A 21,906-nucleotide genomic window follows, 5' to 3' on the forward strand; every position below is an offset into this window, starting at 1 on the left:
ACATGAAAAAACAGATTCACTAGTTACTTGATAGATATTCAATGTAAATTTTCAGAATAAATGTTCACGTTGGCCTTCATGCACTGTCTTTCTAAATTTCAAAATGACACTGTATCAAATGCACTGCTCCACAATTTGGTTTCAAAAAGTGTTTAGCCATGTGGCAAAGTCATAGAATTGGTGTTATTTGTTGATGTAAAGAAGAAATTGACTTTTTCCTTCTTGTTTGAAAGGAAAAGTTGATTTACATTAGACTGGTCTAAAAATCATAATTCATAAATTATTTTTCTATTTATAAAATTTTATATTATACTTCTTGTGGAATTTTTCCTGATGAGGCCCACATAAGGTCAGGTGTTTAATAATCCTGGTGAAATATATCTATAGCTTATGAACATAGAGGTCTCTTCTAACTGGTGATGCTTCTAGCTCAGCCTATGACTCTTAAATGGATTCTCTTCTCTATTTAATTGTGAACAATAATTAGGCAATTGTCTATTTCCTAGATCCATCTTATGAGGATATGATGATTCTGCAGTGTCAATATAAGTTATTAACAATAGTTAATAACTATTCTTATTAACTAGTTATTAACTATTGTTAATAGTTGTTAACTATTAACAAAAGTTAATAACTGTGCCAATAGTAAAGTTGGTTCTGCAGTAATAAAGGGGTAGGTTTTCTGAGTGAGCAGGTCCTGCTTTATTTCCTAATTTAATTTAATTTCCTATCTCAGTTCCTGCGGAGGTAAACTTTAAGAAAGCTAAATAATTAATTTGTCCCCAGTAATGTAATGTAAAGGCAAAGATACTCTGTTGTCTCAACAGTGCCAACACCTTCAAAGCAGTATTAGCCTTGAGTTTCACAGTACAGGTATTCAGCCATGCTGAAGTCTGGTATTTTGTGCTTGTCACCTGTCAAAGCTTTGGGCAGCTATGTGCTGAAACAGATTGGAAAAGTGATTGATCATCTTTTCTTGTGAGGTAGAAAAAGGAGGAAAGGAAATTACCAAGAGATGATCTACTGTTTTATATCATAAACCATGGTTCAATTTTTTTTCTGTAGGCATCCAGAGAGATTGCTTGCTGGTTATAATTTCCATTTGACAAAAGTGATGTGAGTTACAATTTTTAAAGCATCATTCAGAAGCATTTTGCAATTAGGTCTGGAATTCAATGTGTGAAGTTAAAAACTGGTTAAATGCTATGAACCTATTTTTCCAGATACAAAACTGTAATTATGAGTAACTGCTGCAGCCATTTATTACTAAAGCTGATGTTAACCAAAACTGACAGAAAACTGTTTTCAGGCATGGAACAGTACCAGCAAAAGTAAAAGTTGGTTAAACCCTTTGGAGCTTTGTAATGCTGATAAAAATGTTAATACCTTATATACTCCCAATTAGCACTTTCTTTTATAAGGTGAAAAAAAAATCCATTTTTACATAGTGATATTTTTAAGTTCAGTTGTTTCATAGTAATTTTTAACTGATCTGTACCCTACAGGATTACCCATAAATACAAATATTTTCCAAGAAGAGGCAAAACCCTTTTGTTTGTTTCTGTTGAAATTTTTATACCCTTGTTACAAGGAGTTTCTACCACCTTTTATCACTGCATACATCTCAACAGTACAGCCAGCATGTAGGAGAATAGAGAAATCCATGGAAGTGAAAGCAGGAGGTTAAAAATACTAGCCTAAGGCATTTCTAGCCCAGAAATGAGCGTCTCACAGTTTGCAGAGTCAACATCAAATAGGGAGCTCTGAGAGTGCTGTATGAAATGTAAGAGAGAAAAGCAGTGATAGCTGCTGCTGTGGAGTACAGGCTGGGTTGAAGGCAAGCTCTGTCAGTGCTTGCCTGTGTATTTCTCAGGCATTTCAATTGTTTTCTGTGACTTGTTGTATATATTTGCCTGTTGATCCCACTTCAGAAAGCAGGTTGAAGTCATGACTTTTTCCTACAAAGTTCCACTGATACTGATATTCTATGAAAAATGGAGAAGTTGCTACCCGTAGTCATTTTCACCATCCTGGAGAACTGAAATAAGAGACCAAATGGACCAAGAAGAGACATAATGGACCAAATTCTGTAAGTGTCTGTAGAAGAGAAGGCACTTCATGTCTACAGAATCTCTAGAAAATGAAGATAGTATTTTTCTAACATGCTCTTTGATATGCACAGTGCTGTGGAACAAAAAACAGGTTTAATATGAGGCATTCAGGCACAGGGGCAATATTTTTTTTTTTCTGCAATATTTGAAATGGATTGAAAATCTGATGCAATTAATTAAAAATCAATTAATGTATATAAAATCAATCACAGCAATAGTATCAACTGACACTATCAAATTATCTACAACAGTATACCAATTTTCAGTTTATACTAGTAACTTTTTACTTGTTGGTGTCTTTTTGTTAAGTGCTTTAATTTGCTTTAGATGCAAAACCTTCAATGATATCAGATGTGAATTTTCTTTGATCAAAACAAAATTTCTTGCACATACTTCCTGTATTCTTCAAGTGTATTAATTTAAAATTAGTTAGAAATATCAGTGTTTGGTTGTTGATTTTCCCCTGAAATTAGTATTGGAGATAAATGTGAACAGCAAGCCTTTTTTCCACAGGATTTGCTTTGCTGCTTACACTAGATGTTGTTGGGAAGAGTTGTTTTTATTTCTTATAAGAGATTCAATTGCATGCAATGGATGAAATGGACTGAAACAGGAAGAGAAATGTGAGAAGTCTCTCAAAAAGAAAAAAAAGTTGGCTAGGTGATTGGCTTTTTCACAGCTTTCTTCTGTTTTCTGATTCTTCAGCAAGTTCTTTTGTCAGACTGACTCATGGGATTTTTATAACTTTCTTTAGAAGAAGTCTCCTCAACCATTTTAATGACATGTAGTAGTTCTTCCTGATCCACTTTGGTGTTTTGCTTTTATTCAAGAGCTTTTCCTTGGCAAGATATATTAATTCCTGCATCTCAATTTTTATGTGAATATATGAGAACTTTTGCAAATTTAAATATCTTTTATCATATTGTCATCTGAGGAAGCAGATGTATTCTCTATAACTCAAACTATATCCTCTTGCCTTTATCACTAATTTTCGGAGGAAGGTTGTTTTTGGTTTGTTTTTTTCTTTCTTAATTTTTTTAGACAAGTCTGTGAAAGCAAGTAGCATATCTAGTTCTCTGTTCAAGTGTTATAAAATATTACTAATCTGCAAATATCCCTGAATAAATTTATTAATTCTTGGGCTTGCTTTTCTCTTTCCTATGCTTATATCAACACTGATTCCCAGGGTTTTTCTCTACAGGTTTCACACTCACATTTCAAAATTTACAGTATACCTCATAATCAGGTTTATTTCCTCCTTGTCGTACTTTCTAAGGGACATATGCAGTAGTACATACCTGGCATATATACTGAAAAGGTTAATTAGAACAGAGGTAATGCATTAGCTCATTTCTCTCTCCATGGCAGTTAGGGAAACTTTTTGAAATATGTCCAAATCCTGTGTCCTTTTTACTCCCTACTTGAAGGCAAAGGAAGGCTTAGCTCTGCTCTTGTTCTGTTAGGAGCAATGGGGGTGGACCTTCATGACATGATGAGTTACAAGGCACATCTTGGCCTTCTGAGGGCACCTGACAGTGAAAACTGTCTGGGGATAAAAGCAGTATGTTTAATTTCCCCTTGTTTTGAGGTTGCTGTTTGCAAACCATCTCCAGAACTTTTATGATGTTTACGTACCTTGGCTTCCATCATTGCTTTCTTTCAAAATCCTTGTGAAAAGTCCCAGTCAAATACAAAAGTTTAAAGTATAAATAATAGTCTGTGACAGAAGAGGTTCTAACATCTCTTTTAAACATGTTTAGTTTTAAAACCGCTGTGGCACTGATGCAGTTATTCAGGTGCTCCTTGTTGCTGACAAAAAGATCATTGAAAGGGCTATAAAGAAATTGAGTAAGGAAAGAAATGGCTCAGAGAACTGAGATCTGCTGAGAAGGAGGAGATAAGGAGAACACCTCCATAACAGGGAAAGACAGAGGGGAAGGACATGAAATTAACAAAAGTTGTTTGGAGTCTTAAGGGACAACATCCAGAAAAGAAATAATGCTGCAGATCAAGATGTAAGTTAAGAGAGTGAAATTTTGTTTACAGAGGTGGAAGAGAAAGTAAGTCAAAGACTGAAAGGAGGATGAAAGAACATGAAGACTTCATTATTGCAAGTATTTTTATAAATTATAATCTAGTTTTTTTCTTTTCAACTGAGGAATGAAAATTGTATAGTCAGGCTCAGACCAAAAGCTGCTGGCTTTTCTCTTTAAAGTATTCTTTGAAAATATAACCTAATTTTGTGGGGGGAAAGGAGTGCTGTTGCTACCTTGCCTTACAACAGTGGGCTAGGCAGCAAAAGGGTTGGTCATGGGTTTGCTTTGAGCATCCTCATGGGAGAAACACAGTTGATCAAGTGTGCTAAGAAACATACCCAGAAGGGAGATAAAGCTGAGAATTGAACAAATAAAATGTTGGTTCTGAAATCAAATTACATCAATTACAATGCATGTAGAAGTAACCTTTGTTTTGCATTGACTCTTGTACAAAAATTAGAGACCTTTTTTTCCTTTTTCCTCTCCCATGCATTTTATAATATTCCTTTATATAGCTACCGGACTACTTCAGCTATCTCTTTAGAAAATGCTTTTCTTTTGCATTTACTTATGTTGTTTTATGACTTCTTATCTTACTTCAGGAGGAAAAAATAATAAACAAAACAAAAATCCAAACAAATTACCAAAAAAACCCACTTGAAATTATGTTTTAAAAAAATCCTGTCATCATGCAAAATGCTCTGCATTTTATACTGCCATAACTCTTGACCCTGGCTAGTAACACTATTCTTTCATCTTATCTTGTCAGAGCTGGAGTAAGATTTGGTAAATACATAGAGGTAGTCTTTAAGCTGCCAGTGTTTAATGATGATTTCAGGGTTGCTTGGAACAAGAAAGATTCCTAAGAAATTGTCATCCTTTGTAGGAAAATACTTTATAAATAGTCCTGTATACTACTTTTTATTAGATTAAGTATGTAATCAGAAAACATTTTCAGATCCAAAACTTTGAGTGCTTTGAAGTCACAATTCAAAGGGAAAGTTATCTGCTTGTTTTAGAAATGACTAGTAAAATATTGATGGAAATGCTGGTTCAAGGACAAAGCATGGGTTATGGACTGTCTTCCTCGGAGCTCTGTGTTTATCTCTAGGAACTTGTAACAAGATAAATTCCCCAAGGCAACATTATAACTCTGTTACTGCATTTAAAGTAAGGTTACACAAACTGCTTTTTTTGGATCTATGAATGGTAGAATTCGGTTGCGGTTCCCTAGAAAGAGTACATACTTTAATAAGGTTTCAACAAATCTTATGAAGTATGCAAAAGCTAAAGACAGTATAGTTTAAGAAATCTCTTTTTAAATATATCTACACATTTATAAGTGCTATTTCTGATAGTTGAACAAACATTGATCTAGAACTTTCAAAATTGGTTGTTAATCTGTCCATTTCACTATCCATTTATTACCTGCTTCTGAACCAAATACTGATCTTGTTCACAGCATAGGTTCCCAGGCTCAAGTGGAAGAAAAAAAAGTGTGTTAATTTTGTAAGTTCAAACATAAAACTAATGCAAAGAATAAATAAAGCACTCCAATCATATTTACCATTCCAGGTATTCATAATGCCTTGGAATTTAACTGTGTCAATAAGTTAGATTTATGTTATTGTAAACATATGTAGCTAATTGGCAAGATTTTAAAAAATAACAAAACAAAACAAACATATTTTTCTTGCCAATAAATGTTTAGGTTTAGGTGCAAATAAGCACCTAAATATTTCCATCATTAGCTATTCATTAATTTTAATCTCTTATTTCAGTCTTGTAAATCTTCTGATCAGGATACTACTCTGCAGGGATTGCCTGCCATCCTGTCCCATCAGATGCTTCATCCACCTTTTTTTCCTTCTTGGACGGCAATCACAAGATGCAAATGGCAAGTTCTTGAAAGATATTTTCTGACATCTGGCTCTTGATGGGCTCCTTAGGCAGTTGGGCTTGTTGTGCTGGAAGAACTTCTGAGCTACTCTCATAACGAAGTGACTTCTTGGCCTTTTAAATGTGTTCTCTCCAAGTGCCTTTTGGAAGTGAAATGATCTGCATGCTGTATGTTGCCAGAGAGCCCAAAGATGCAGATTGTTATACAGCTGGGAGCTGAAAATATCCGGTGTAATTTGAATATGCTGCACATCCACAAGGCATGTAGACAGTTGGGTCACTGCTGTGATGGCTGCTGTGTTTCACATCAGTATGTGAAAACTCAAACACATGAATTGTAGCAAATAATTTCATAAATTATTGGAATAACATGGCTCAAAGTAGAAGCAAAGGAAGAGAAGGCTTAGACACTTTTATTTTAAGTTGGAAATTAATAGTTGCTTTTTATGTGAGTTTTGTCTGTATGTTAATTTTTTTTTTTTTTTTTTCCTGGTGTACATTCTTGGGCTGTAGTTCTGTATTAAAAGGACATGACTAGGGGGGCTTTATAGCCTAGTGGGATTTCAGGCAGCCTGAATGAGAATGTTAATCTGTAAGTACAACTCAACTACTTTTTCTTTTTCTTGGCCTGGAGATTCAGCTTCAAATAAATGTCATGTTTACTATTCAGGACTGCAAAATATGTGCCAACCTAGTATTAAATCACAGGTCACAGAATATTTTGTGTTCAAAGAGACCCACAAGAATCATTGAGTTTTGTTTTGAAGTGAATGGTCCATATGGGAATTGAACCCACAACCTTTTTGTTATTAGCCCCAGACTCTGACCAACTGAGCCAGTCTCAGGGGTTGTTGTGTTAACTTTGTAACAGGAAACCTAAACATAGAAAGCATCTCTTTTTGTCAATAAAATTAAATTGTTGTTGCCTAACCACAAGCAGACTTGACAGTTACTTGTAAAAAATCACATTCTGTTTTTTGTTACTGATCACTTATTAGATAATCAAGATTGTTGTCTTGATAAGTATTTAACAAAAAAAAAAAGAAATGAAAAAATAAAGATCAGACTTGAAGAAGTTTAGCAATCACATTTAAAACAAAACATTGAAAAAACATAGGGATAAGCCCCAAACCACATCTCAGTTGAACAACTATTTTCTAAGATTATTTTCTTTCTTTTTCAACATGAAACATTTTTGTGCATAAATCAAACCTGATTATAGCTAAAAACTGTAAAGCTCAAAAAAATCACTTTCAATAAGCATATAAAATTGGAATATTTTTATATCTGCTTGACTCATATTTGAGGAAACAACCTTAGTTGAAAAGACTGTATATGGCTGGATTAATTGAATTCCTTTAGCAATAAAAAGAACTTTAATCTTCCAAACAGTAACAGTACAAAGATGTTAGAATGCTTTCTTATAAAGAGGAAGTTGTTTTTTATTGATGCAAGTGAAAAAAATGGAATCCCAGAATGCATTAGGAGAAATGAGACCATTTTCTAATTGTCCTTTTTTCTTTTCTTGCTATAATGTTAGCATTTAAAGATATGTAAACCTGAGGTGGGAATTTGCTTCTTTTTGTCACTTCTGAACAAGTAGAAAAATTTCTGTTTAATAACAAAAAAGGTTTTTCATCATAAAAACCCTTAAATTATATCAGTTGGATATTTCTCTAGTCAAATAGACAAAACAGTCCTCAGAATCAGCTGAGATATTATGTAGAGATTAAATTTTGTTGCCTTCTTTTCTTTGTTTTGATTTATTACTTTATTTGTACTTTATTTATTTATTTAGTCTTGATATATATTTATTTAGTCTCAATATACATGTGCTTAAAGGGGTTTTTTGGTTTTTGACTTGCATCTTTACAGAATTCCCAACTAGCAAATCTTTTCATCCCATGTCTGGAAAATTAAAATTAGTAGATACAATTAATCTGGACATAAGAAACTTTAGTGGTTCTCTGACAGAAGACAAATATAATTTCCTTGTAGTGAATGAGTTATAGTTCAACATATTTTCAGTCAGGACTTGAAGGGCAATGTTCTGGAACATACCCCTGCAAAACATGTAGCAATCTTGCCATCTTCCCAATTATTTTAGGAGAATTCAGCAAAATACTTTCTTAAACCAAGAGGTAAAGAAACAGTGACCTTCATCTTGAGTACAGTGCATTTAGAAGTGGAAAAGAGAGAGACGCTTTTCATTGTGCCTCTTCTCTGAGGTGAGCTTTGGCTTGGGTAGAATATTTAGGCTGCAGCAGTGTAATAACTGGGATTACTATAAAGTGAGGATGTGGACAACAACCAACCATTTCAGAGCAGCAGACTATGTTGATGGTGATCTTTTTTCCTGTAATCTAATGTGGGTTATAGGGTTTTTAATAATGTCATATTTATGAGAAGAAAACTACAGTAAAACCCATCAAGTTAGCTGTATCATTTGCTAAATACTGTTGCACTGTTAAAACAACCAGAAACAAGCTGTGGAAGATACCTGCTAAGTGGAGTTTCCCCCCTTCCCCCAAACAAGGTGCATCCTAGAGAAAAGGTCATGTCTAAAGGAAACAAAGACTGGTTGCACATCAATTTGCTGGAGAGAATATCATGAGTTTAACAAGTCATTTGAATGCTAGACTCTTGTAAAAAAGGCTTCTTTTAAGTAAAAGTAACTGTCAAAGTAATGTCCACTATAAATTTCTGTTCTCTGTATGAGTGAAAATCTGTCTCAACTAACTTTGCTTTGAAATTCACCTCAGCTATATTTGCAACTAAACAACCAACAGCTACTCTCTCTCCTCTCTCTCTGGTGGAAAGCCTGAAAGCCCCACCTGAGAACTTTGGCTGCTGGACCCTTACTATTACCCATCACCAGTTTCCTTACACTTCTTGCTTTTCTTTCAGAGTGGTAGGATTTTAAATAAATGGCATTTTAACATCTAATGCATATGTCACAGGGGTTGAGACATTAACACACTTTTTAAGATTTCATACTGCATTTGGATTTACAGTCTTACTAAAATTTTGCCAGTTGTTCCTTTCATTTGCTGGGATGAGAAAGAGCTATTTTCTTACAAATAGCAAAACCTTGAAAAGTTGACTAATTTGAAGTTATCTAGTAAGGAAACAAGGTTTTGTAGATTGAATTTGTTTATTTGCTGCAAGGTCTAAAGGCTGTCCTCGAAAATTACTAGCTATTAAAGAACCACCCTATGATTTGAACTGATATCGCTATTATATTGGCTCCCCATAAGAAAACTGTACTATTTAAAGGAAAAGGTGACACCTGACACAGTTTTCATCAGTGCTTTGTCAAACAGTCTTCCAGAATAATACCAATATTGACAAATTAGGAATGCTTGCTTCTCTTTTTACATTGTTTTTTCTTCATGGGTGTTGACACTAGATTTCTTTCATTGACTTAATGTAGATAAAGTTTATGATTTTATTCCTGGACTGTAGAAAAGGATGAAAGAAAGAATATGATAACATTCAGAGTAAAATCAGCTGCTCAGCTGCTGTTCCTTTCTGTAACAAACATATTTCCTTGTCTGGCAGCACTGTTTTAAAAAACGGGAGGGCATTAAATACTTCATTAAAACCAGCTGAAGCTACCTACCTTTACCAAGGTTTACAGAGGAAGATATCTACAGGTCAGAGAACCTGTACTGAAAGAAAGGTGGCATGAGTGGTGCCTAAAGGGTGATACTGTAGACTCGAGTTCTCAGAATAATTCAGTCAAGGCAAGGACAGTCTCTTTCCTGTGGATAAGGATGGTTAAGGGATACATTATATTTGGAACAGATGTACAGAGTAATATCTGGCTCTCCTCCCTGCTTCAGGGCTCAGTCCAACAACATGCCTTCCTTGGTAGAGTTCTTATCAAAAACCAAACATCAGCTATGCATCCTGAAGCCAACAGATTTCTCCACTGACATATGTTTACATTGACTAGTGATACGATTTTCTTTCTATCTAACATTACCTGTTACATAGTTTATATACATCTGACTCATTTCCTCATTGCGCATTCTTAATGCTTAGATTTCTGTTCATGAATGCTGCTAACTAAACAACAGCAAAACAAATCAGGTAGAAATACAGGAATTAATGAGTGAGTTTGCTTACTTTGGTGACTTAGAAATTTAGTTTAGCAATCAGTGGATTTCAGATGACTTTCAGATGGTGGGGAAGAGGGTGATACTTTCTGGCTTGAAATATCTTCGGACCTTGAGTGTGTCACTGCTTTGTAAGAAGGAAAGGGATAGATATTTATTCAAATTCTTGTCTTAGTTTTGGGTAGAATCCAAATTGCCTAAAGTTACCTGTCTAGGTATTGGATGTTTAATCTAAATTAGTTTGTGGGCTTTTTCCTATGATCTTGGGGAGAAGCTCCTGCAAAGAATGATTCACATCAGAATAAAATAAATAGTTATCAACAGCCCTCTTCAGAGCATTTCTTACATCTCTGGGAAGTTAAGCCATAAGGATATTTCTAATGGAAAAAAAAAAAAGTTTTGTTAGAATTGATACAATTATCCTTTTTTTATCATTGGAATGGTATTATTCCTTCTGAATGCAATTAATTCAAAAGTTACCCATATTGACACATTCTTGGCAAGGAAAACACAAGGCACAGTGAGTTTTGTTGGTTATTCTGCATTGGTATTTTCTTATACTGATGTAAGACTAAGCTCAGCCTTGAGGGTTTTCACTCTCTCTTTGACTTTCCTTTTTCTGCACTTAGAAAAATAGCTGAGCTTTCAGTCTAATTTTCTGTAATGTCAGCAAGATGCCTGTAATTTCTGTAATTACATTGTTATCTTGCAATAAATCAAGACCTCACTTGACTTATGAACTTCATGAAGATGATCACAGAATTTTTTGTCTGTTAAAGTCTTTATTAAGTAATTTAAAATCTCATCCCAGTGAGACCCTTTGCTTGGGCTGATGATGTGCTAGTATTATGTTGCCTTCCAGAGACAGAAAATATCATAATATAATGCTGCTAAAGATCTTAATTGTCTCAATACATCCTGGTGTTCTTTAATGCCTCTAAATTAATTATGCAATTTAATATTGTTATTAAGTCTTGAATTACATTACTTCAGCAGAAACATAAAACTAATGTGATTGTATGTCACAGGAATGGAAGTACCTGTGGTTTTAAGGATTGTTCCCCAACATTGCAATTATTAGATAAATTTCTAGATCAGAAGGTTTATAAAACATTTTACTGGTATGTTTCTGGTGGCTGATGAATATGTAACTTAAAAGGTCAAAAGCCACAATTACAGGATACTTCAGAAAGAGAGTGTAAGAAATTAAGGCCATTGCCAATAGCTTAAGTGCCTGTAAAAGTGGAAAAGATGTTACATAAAATATTATTTGTGGGAAAAACACTGTCTTCCATAGTACAAAGAAAGGCAATAATAAAGCCAAATACAACAGTCTCTGCCAATCTAACCAGACTACTTTTCACCTTACCTTCAGATTTGGCTATTGGCTTAAAGATAGTTTAGTTTAGTTTTTTACAGAATCTAGCTAGGTACCTGAAAATTTTAGTATTGCTGGTAGATAGCATTGGTTCATATCACTTTGGAGCTGGTCTGGTATGGTAAAGCTTTCCTTGAAAGTGAAAATGGTTTTCCACTTCCATACTTCAGCCTGCAACAGAAAGAAAACAGATATGAGTCCTCTCCCCAGTTTTTAAGGCATCTAATTTTTCTCAAATATTTAAAAAACTTAAGTCACCTCCAGTCATATAATCTATCAGAAAAAGACCATAATTTTCTTTGTTTTCCAAAGCAACACTGTGAAAACAGAATTGTTATGCTTTAGGGAACATCACTTCCACTGTGAATGTATAGAAACAATATTTTCTCTTTGATTAAACTGAAATATAGAAGGAAACCTGTGTAGGCAAAACCCACGTTAATTCCAGCTGCAAAATACTGCTGGGGTTGCCATCAGTTCTCAAGAGAAGTGTGTACTTTCTCATTTTGTCTAGGTGACAGCACTTCCATTACTATAGTGAGCTGTGAAATCCCAGGATAGCAAAGTATTCCTGCATGGCAGGAGTGATTACAGTGAATCAGTCACAAGTGCCTGCTCTGTGACACTGCTCATGGAAGTCAAAGCCTACATAAGCACACAGAGCATTTGGTCTGCTCTGATCCTGTCCTGGTTAGGGTATAGGTCATTCCCCTGCTTTCATAGATACACATCCCATTAGATACCTTCTGTATCACTGACTTCATATACTATGGAGTTGTTTACACTGTTTTACTCATATTAACTCATCTGGATAAATGCATATCAACAACAGATGCTGATTACTACTGCCCTTGGTAGTAATCAGTTCCAAGCTTTTCCTAATGCTCAGAATTAAATAAATCCTGAGCAAAGCCAAACCTGTATTATCCGAGCAGAAGAGTTAAACAGTGATAGCAAAGCCACTAGTTTTAGTAAAGCATTGGGATGATACAGTATATTTTGTAATTTTGGAGATCTGATTTGTTGTTTAAGTTGTGAATTTAATGACAGAATGTGGCATTACACAGAACCCTCGTGTCAAGGGTTTTATCTTTCTACATATAATTCCTTTATTTTTTTTTCTGCTTTCTCATCCCTTTTCCTCACCAGTCAAAAGCTGTTTAGCTGTTTATTTTCTATAAACAAGAAAACAAGAAAAAAAAAAAAGTCAAGATATTGATAGGGAAAGAGATGATTGGCCTGTTTTTTTCCAATACTGAAGTTCTGTATACTAATCAATACAAAATTAATAACAGATCTTTAACTTTGGCTGCACAGAGAACTGTTCTGCAAGTGATCTTAAGAGGTTAACAGGTTTTCAGACATGAGCATGTTACAGTCCCAAACCATGCTTACAGTATTCTCTCATAGGGAGTCAGGACTGTTTTCCCACAGCGAAGCTTTCTCTTGGTTTTTGATCCTTCAAGTGGCACAGGGGGACAGGGACAGGGGTTGTGGTCAGCTGATGGTAGCTCCTCTCTGCCACTCCTTTCTCATGCTGCTCCCTGTTCCAGCCTGAGGCATGCACAGGCTGCTGTCCTTCAGGATGAGCCTGCTCCAGCCTGGGCTCTCCATGGGCCACACATCCCACGGGCAGTGCCAGTGCAGCTGCAGGGCTCATCCACACCCTGTGGTGTTACCTTGGAGCCAGCTGGAACAGGTTGTGCCTGGCATGAGGCATCCCCTGCCTCTCTTGGCAGAGGGCCCTGCAGCATGCACAGGGATGCCCAGAGCAGAGGTGAATCCAAGGCTTCTTAGCTGATTTTATTTTATTGTTTCAAGTAACATTCACCCTGGAGGTTGTATCAGTGCTGCCATGTTTGCTGCTGTCCCTTCCCAGGGATCCTCTGGATGCCTGGGAATAGCCCCAGGAGATGGTATGGGCATCTCCATCACAGTGTCCCAGGGTCCTGCCCCCAGGTAGGGGAAGGCACCTGCTCCACAAGAGCTCCAACTGAGTCTGGAGGAGGGCAGGTGACCGCATTCCAGGCTGTGGATGTAAAATAGGGGATTGTGGTAGGTGAGTATCTGAGATTATTGCACCTCTTGCCAACAGTTTGTCTCTTCCTTTTGCATATACACATCATTAATCCGATAATTTCTCATCAGATGTTTCATTAAGGCATTTTTTTGGTAGTTTTGTGTATCGATACAAAACGGAGTTTTAAAAGAGATTCATGATTAGTTGGATTTTCCTGTACTGCCTGGAAGGCGTAGTTAGGAAAGGCCAAATTATGGGACATTTCCTACCTGGATATTCCAGTGAAAAAGCTGCACATTTCCATTAACAGACTTACAATCCCTTTTCAGGAAAGTCCATCTGCTTCCAACTGATAAAGCAGCACATTACTGACTGCACATTCAGCTGCCTCTTGATAATTCAAAATTTTACTTATGCTTTCCCACTTTCTCAGATTCATCACACCAGATGTATCTTGTGTACATGCGTCACATGCAATAATTTCCTCAAATGTTGAAAAGTCTACTGTTTTGCGAGACTTCTCTTTTTGTTTTTAGAGTAGTCAGTTACAGTAAAAACCACATTGCAGGGGGTTATTAGTTGCAGAGATGGGTGGAGAAAAGGCTGTCAATACAGGAGTCATGAATATCTTGAAACTTTTGAGTAACTGTTACAATAAAACTGTATGAAAGAAATGGAACCATAGGTTTGCTTGGGACATCGTTTTCAGATAAGGCTGTCTTCCACAAGAAGGGCTATGATTTTTTTTCCATGCATATAATGGAGCCTAATCTCACTCTAAGTGGCTGGATGGATCAGAATATTTATAGACTAAACAGTGGATGGAAGGGACTGGTAAAAACAATTGAAGATATTAATATGTGATCATGAGAAATGAACACTCAGGAAGGAATTCATCAAAACAGATTTAGATGTGCTGCATAATGGATGGTGAACACGAGATCCTCCTAAAGCTTACTTCATCTCATCCGAGGGCCAACACCTAAAACACATCAGCTCTTTTGAATGACCAAGGTTCTTTGGTGTGGTAGCTTTTCTTGTTTTGACTGTGCAGCCTGTACAGCTCAGTGGTAGATGCCTGCAACTGCAAAGATATCTAAAGTTAAGTAGAACCACTTACTAAATTATTAATGCTGATAACTGCATACTAAACAGTGAGCTTCCTGTTTAACTGTTATTATCTCCTAGTGTCATATAAAATTGTACATAGCATTTAAAAGATTTCAGTGTAAAATAATAATCTTTGACAAAGACACTAGTAGTCAGGTATCACTAAGCACCTGAAGGAGAAACAATCAAAGAAAGAGTATAATCACTTTGCAAATTCAAAAAAGCTTTTGGGCTTATATGCCAGCTATGTGGAAAAGATAAGTAATAGAGCAATTAGATTGAAGTATTCTTCTAGTGGTTATTTTCTGATGTTGTTCTTTTTCCTAGCTGCTTGCTGTACTGATTATTCAGACACTGTAGTGCTCTTCTGAGATGCTTAGTTTAGTATTTAGAAACTTAGTATTTCCATAACAGGCACTCAGCTTTGTCAATAAAACACTGAGGTCACTATTCTAGAGTGAAACAAATGTGGTATGTCTAGATTGAACAATTTTTGAGCTATGAGACTATCAAACTAAAATAATATCTAAAATGTTTGGATTGTCTTTTACTGTACTCTTCAGAACTTCAAACTAAAATAAAGGCTTCTAGTTCTTCAGCAACGGAAATAGTTGGCTAAGACAGTACTGTGAATTGACATGTCTTCATCAAGAACATTGTCCTAAATAATGATGTTAATCATTAGCTTTTGCCTCTGTTAAACTGAATGAAAGGAGCATTAAATGATTTGTTTTAGCCGTCCTGAATAAATAAAAGTAGAACAAGTTGGATGAATTAGTAATTTTGAATTTGTCCCTGCAAAGAAATTCTGTTTTGACCTACATGTTGCATGTTTTTCTGTCATATCACTGGGGAGGCACCTTTACAAAAGTGTACCAATATTGCAGTTGCCATTTTTTACCATCCGTCTTTGATATTGTCTTGGTCCAGAAAGATCCTAAACCCTGTCTAATGAGATCCACTGAAAGAAGCACAAGGCAGAGATGCTTCTTCCATCTTGCAGACTCTTTTATGTCTGAAGCTTAAGAATCAAAATATTTTTCTGCTCTTTAAAGTCCTTTGGAAATAGAAACTGCCTTTTTTCTGACTTCTTTTTTTTTTGGCATTAGGATCATATCCACTATTATTCATATTCATTGAAATATTAAAATTCTTTTTATCTATTTAGGTACCTCTATAGGCATTTTTGAGGTTGAAAAGAATGGGATGTGTAAAAGTGTTGATTTTTTATAGGTTATTTCAGAAAGAAAATAAAAATACTTAACTAGATCAAGTTTTTGAGACCTTTTCTTGTCCTCACAACACATAAGATGACTTTCTTCTCTCTTGATACACAGTCATGTGAAACACTTACCTTATTATGTATAAAGTTTTACCAGTCTGCGAATTTTATTTTTCATAGAGAGGATCCTACTTGGTGAAACATGGGCATTAATATTCTCAGTGAAGAGTCAATGCATGCAAATTTGTCTTCTCAAGTAAACAGGGTAGAAATTATTATATCCATAGTTTTGCTTTCCACAAAAGTACTTCTCTTATTTAGATGCCTTTCTGACACTCTAGTCTCAAGTGAGATTTTATCAAAAATCAATTAAAAGGTAAAGGCAGCACAGAGAGCCTCTTCTTGTTTTAAGTAGGGATACTCATGAATATAGGAAAGGAATTGTACAAGTCATAAAATGTGATTTTCACTTCTGTACCTGGAACACCAGGTGCCTGCCTGTCCTGACCGCAGTTTGTTTTTTTTTTTAGTATTGAAATCACAGCTGTATTTGTGGTGCCACAAATTTCAGTCCTCTCCTCTTTAGAGTGTACCCATGTGTGGAGAAAATAACTCAAATTCCTTGGCTCTGCTGCCTCCGAGACCACAGTCAAGCTAAAATACTGCTAGGACCTGTCCCACAGTTTAAGGCAGAGTTTGGGTGCCAATACCTAGAAGCAACCCTCAAATTAAATTTTCTAGTACAGACATAGTAAATGAGGTTAGAGGTGGCTGATGATGGCTTAAATAATTCCGGGGTTCATGCTGATAGCTGGCATGGGGCTTTGGGGTTTTGTTGACAAGATTGTTTAACTGGAGCTTGATGTTCTGCACAAGGTGGATTGTCAACAGGCCTTGGTCACTGTTCATAAAGAGGAGAGTGTATTAGCTTTGTAGCTGATATACAAACAACACAAGCTTATTTGAGGAGACTTTGTTTATTGTAAATTAAGGCAATGAATTCCAAAGCTCTGAGTCACAACCTGCACAACCTGCTATGAGGGTAAAAATGGAATATTGGTAGTAATGGCATAAGACTAAAATATAGTAGAAATTTATTGGGATGATTTTTTTAAAAATAAAAAATAGCTTGAAAAGCTAATTTAATAATAAATTTGATTTTTGCTAACTAAAAGCATAATAACTTGATAAGAGGGAAGTTATCAAAATTAAAATTTTAATTGCCAGAAAATTTCCTCAACTAAAAGGAGGCTCAGCTAACTAAGAGTCTTAAAAGTTTGCAAGTTATTTAAAACTGACTTTCATCATATAACAGTTTTAAAAATTATTTTTCTGAATTGATAGTGTAAATGAGAAGTCTTTTTCAACCTTTATACTTTCTGAATAAAAAAATGGATCAATTAATTTTTAAACATTCAAGTTTTTTAACAGCAATTTGCATTGTTGTTTCGCATTGTCAACACTGTAAACATTCCACTAAGGACCTCTGGGGACTTCAATTAAATAATATTTGGTACATGCTGTGCAAATTGTAGTTTTACTATGTGAATGAACTATTACTTCTGCATTGCTGGAATGAAGTGCTAAAATCAGAACAGCTGTCTTGAGAAGTCTCGAGCCATCCTTCCTGAGCCAAAAGATTGAGCTCTAGCAGGGAAGGCTCCATGAGATCCTTTCAGAGCTTTACCGTGAAAACCCATTTCAGGTGGGAGGGGGTTGATGGTGCACATGATCTCCCTGGCTGCTCTTTGCCTCTGTCTGGGAGTTTTGCCTTTGCTACGTGACCCTTGGTGCAGACACTCTTCCTTGTGCTGCGCTCCCTGTGCATGGTCAGCCTGGGAGCAGTGGTGGGAATAGAGCATTGTAGTGGTGTAATAGCTGCGCCAAGAAATGCCTTGGAAAAGAAAAGTTTCAGGAAGTGAGTTTGGCGTGATATTCTCATCTAAACATAGATCCCAAGCTGAGAGAGTCCTTCTCAAAGCCTGCTCTTATGAAAGGGTAGCCACAATGACATGTCCAGCAAATAGCTGTTTTGCACTCCTTGTAAGACAAATTATGCAAATTCTGGCCATATTTAATCTGGTTTGTTTCCTTTCTGTTCATTATTCAAATACAGCCCCACTTGTGCTGATTTGGTTTAAGGGGGTGTTCAGATTGGCTTCTACTTTGGCTCATTGCACTTCTTGACAGTACAGGGTCAGTGGAGGGAACAGCTTTCTTCCAGGAGAGTGTTTTTCCAGAGGAGGGGGAGACCTTCATGGTTAAAGGCATATCAGAGCTGTGTTACAAGTGCTGGGCTGGCATGCAGCGAAGTACATGGGTAGTAAATGTGTATTGTCTTCCCTTCAGAAAATTAACTGGAATATAGTCTCGACTCTCTAGTAACCTCACCCTTGTTGTTGCTGTTGAATTTTGGTGGTGCTTTTGGTTCTTTGCCTGAGAAACTGAACATGCAACATAGTGAATATATTCCCTCTCTGGTCTTTGCCTCCTTTTTATAACACCTGGGAGTAAAAATCCTTGGTGTTCTGGTAAAGGCTGAGACACTAAGAAAAACTGTGAAGCATCTTGATTAGATTCACTCTTTTGTGTTTAAGTTATTCAAAGGTGTTTTAAGTTATTCAAATTCCCATAGAAGGGAAGCCTTAGGCTGCAATGGCATGCAATAAATGGGATAACAATGGCACATAGTTCTACTTGTCCCTAATTGTATGTAATGAAATGGAACATGGTGGTCAGCCATTAATCTTTCTCCTATGCTTCTGAATTCAGATATTTACAACTTCTGCAGAGGAAAGTATTTTGTGTAGATTTTAATTATTAATATTTTTGCTTCCTCTGTCATATTTTTTACATGAAAAATGATATTCCAGACCAAATCTCTAAAGTGGTTAGCTTGAAAGACTGAATCATTTGGGGAAGAAAAAGACACCCCAGTTCTAAATTCAGCCTTTGGGCCAACGTGCTCCTTGGTCTGAATGGGTTCATCATTCCCCTGTGCTGGAGATGCCCATTTTCAGACACATGCTATGCAAGTTTGCTTGCTGATGCAGCTTCAGCCTTAAAATAATAAATTCCCCAGGAAAATGGTGGATCCCCCAGCACTGACCACTTTTAAGATTCAGCTGGACAGTTTGCTGTGATATCTTGTCATGACTGTGTTTTTGCCAGGAAAGGTCCAACCTTGTATTCTATGATTCTATGTCTGTTTGTACTGTATTGGAGAAATTCTTATCTTCACTCCAGTTTGGTCACCAGGTTTGAAAAAAAAAAATCTGAAAATACTGTGATCATGCATAATCCTTTGCAGATAGGTGTGAGGAGCCCAAAGGCTTGTCAGTACCACGTTATTACCACTGCTCCAGATCTCTGTGTGATAAATGCATGCTTGAGTTGTTCTATCTCCAGCTAGGGCTCTCAGATTGAAAAAGGAAAAACCAGTATTATTTGGCAATAAAAAGTATTAAAAGCTTTTGTCTTGTCTTGCTCCAAATTAGGCCTTTTGGCTTATATGTCTGTGCTTTCCTCATGTTTCTATAATCTATTTTAGTAATTGTTCTATCTTTTGCCTTGTTCACAGCCTACATGCTGACACAGTACCAGTTTTGTTTCCAAAAGAGGAGTTCACAGAATTACAGTGTCTGATCCAACTAGCTGCTCTGATGATCCTCACTGGACCATGTAGGTAAAATTCAATAAACCTTATTTATATCCACACTATATCTAATGTAAAAGTATTGGAAATATATTGGAAAACAACTGGGTTTTGGCAACAGTGCTCACTTCGTGGAGTCGAGGTATTTTGGAATTTATGGACTACAATATCGTTAAGACCCTGCTACTTTTTGATGAGTTTTATTGTCAACAGAACCACCAAAGTAGACTTTCTTATGTCATAATGTGTTTGGTCTTCTTGCTACATCTGTTTTAAGTACTTGCAGGTGCTGGCAACAGGTGATGCCTATCATTCCTGTAGGCTAACTTTAGTAGCAGCTGCAGTGGTGAAAATTTCAGCTTAGACACAAAACCAAGCACAGAAATTGAATCAACTCTGGAGCAGCTAGTAAACCTTGAGTTTCTTCTTATTACACCCAAACAGCTACCAGAATAAGAGGTAGCCAGGTAAGAGCTAGGCTGAACAGGTTTACATGCATTAATAATTCAGTTTTGCTGTAGAAGAGCTATGAATCCAACTATTTATATTCAACTTCCTGAAATGTGTATTTTTTCTTTTTGTTTTCATATGCTAGTTGCATTTAGTTTCAACAAGTCACCTCCCTCTGAGCTAGCAGACCTAGGCAAAGGACTAAATTGTTCTGATTAAATTGCCAGCATTTATTGTCTCTTGACTGCTTTCTCCCTTGTATGCTAGGCTGTTTTATGTCTCAGTTGCAGTGGCACTTAAAATAATTCACATGAATTGGTAAGCTGCAGAGTTTATGTCTACATTATAATGGGTGTTTCTTTTACATTCCTTACGCTGTAAAAGCTCTATCTTGGTTTGCATTTCTAATTTTATGGAAATTAGCTGTAAACTTGGATGTGCAGCAGTGATTTAGGTAGCCTGTATGCATACATGCTGGCACAGTCTCTGCACATAACAGCTCTCCTCACATTCTCTTTTGGAACTGTGACACTAAAAGTTTATTGTGATTGTTTCTGGAGCATCTTGACATTTCAGTCACTCAGTTCTGTCTGGAGAAGGTTTCCAAGTAAGTTATCTCAGTAAAGCATCTTCAGAGTGTACTGGCTGAATTTTTTATGACTTTAGTTTTAACAACAGGTACCTCAGATGAATCCTGTAACAAGGTTTATACCTGATTTTTTCTCCTGAAATTATGACAAGGTATATAACGGGCTGTTACATACACAGCTGCCTTTCATGTTGTGTTGAGCACGTTCCAGATTTAATTAGATGTTTTTCAGGTATTTTGCAAAAAGTGAGAGATTGTGGTTTGGGATTCTTACTTTAGTCTCTTTTATTTTCCTAGGTTGGCAGTATTTCTGTTCATAAATACTGAATATTTTTCCAGTTTGGTGGTTAAAATAATTTTTTTCATAATTCATAAATGGCTTGCTGTCTCCAGAATGGAAAAGAGATTTATATTTTTGAGTATCCAAAGTCTTTCCCAGTTGTAACTGATAGATAGAGAAGCAATCCCAAAATACATATATTGGAGATGAATAGAGTCTGAGGAGAATGGGAGAATGTCTTTCTTGTAGGTGTCAGTGGCACCGCTGTTCCATTGCAGAAAATTTGATAATTGATGCAAAATTTCAGGATACTTGAAATAAACTGGAACTGTTGTCAGTTTTAGTCTGAAAGGAAAGTAATAAAGAAAGCATCTAAATTCATATGGTTAACTTCTGTACATTTTGTTACTGACCACATCTCTCTTCCTATATAGACATGTAATGTCACTTAGACTCTAATGTGACTGTGTGGAAACAGTGAGCCAAAAAAGAAGGGTTAAAGCACCAAGCCATATAATCCATTTTCAGAAAAGCCAGGGATTGATATCTGTTTTTTGGGTTTTTCCTTGATAATAAACTAATGGCAACAAAGCCACTCATGCAAATAAATCTAATGGCTTGCTTTAGATCTACACTGTGCTGTCATGCTACCTCTTAAGGGATCATATCTAAAAAGAAATAATAAAACAATGGTCTTTATTACCCACAAGTGTACAGAGCAGTAAGCAGAATTTGTCAGTTGTGCTGAACATTTTACATTCATCAAGAGGAACAGCATTACCTTGCTTAGCACAGATACATTAGTTAGACTGGGCTGCCATAATTTTTAAATCTCGCCCAAATGTGAGGATAATGGTCACTATGATGCATTTGTCATGTAATGTAAGTAGTACTTGTGCTTGAGTAGCTTTTAGCAGAGCACAGATGTTTGCAAAGGTTGTGGTACGTCTTGGATCTCTAAAACCAAGTGCAATTTCAAACACAATTGTTGTAATTTTCAAGATTGAACTGGATTATGTCTGATCTAAGAAGAGC

At 36.1% G+C, this 21,906-nt stretch overlaps 1 protein-coding gene across 10 annotated transcripts in view; it reads left to right on the plus strand.

The window, feature by feature from the left end:
* Positions 1–21,906, plus strand: part of CHRM3 (cholinergic receptor muscarinic 3) — a 264,440-nt gene that overhangs the window by 113,535 nt on the left and 128,999 nt on the right. For 6 of the 10 annotated variants that reach the window (XR_013339714.1, XM_021527062.2, XM_021527063.2 and 3 more), the window contains one exon: positions 19,478–19,578. The exons of 1 other annotated variant lie outside the window; for it this stretch is intronic. The gene's annotated coding sequence lies outside the window, so the exon portion shown is untranslated. Of the gene's footprint in view, positions 1–1,931; positions 2,037–3,760; positions 4,222–5,928; positions 6,045–19,477; positions 19,579–21,906 lie in introns of those variants that run through there. 3 more of the 10 variants (XM_077782121.1, XM_077782122.1, XR_013339715.1) reach the window with 3 other exon arrangements.

The sequence above is a fragment of the Lonchura striata genome, chromosome 3, assembly GCF_046129695.1.
Source record: "Lonchura striata isolate bLonStr1 chromosome 3, bLonStr1.mat, whole genome shotgun sequence".
Taxonomy (NCBI): Eukaryota; Metazoa; Chordata; class Aves; order Passeriformes; family Estrildidae; genus Lonchura; species Lonchura striata.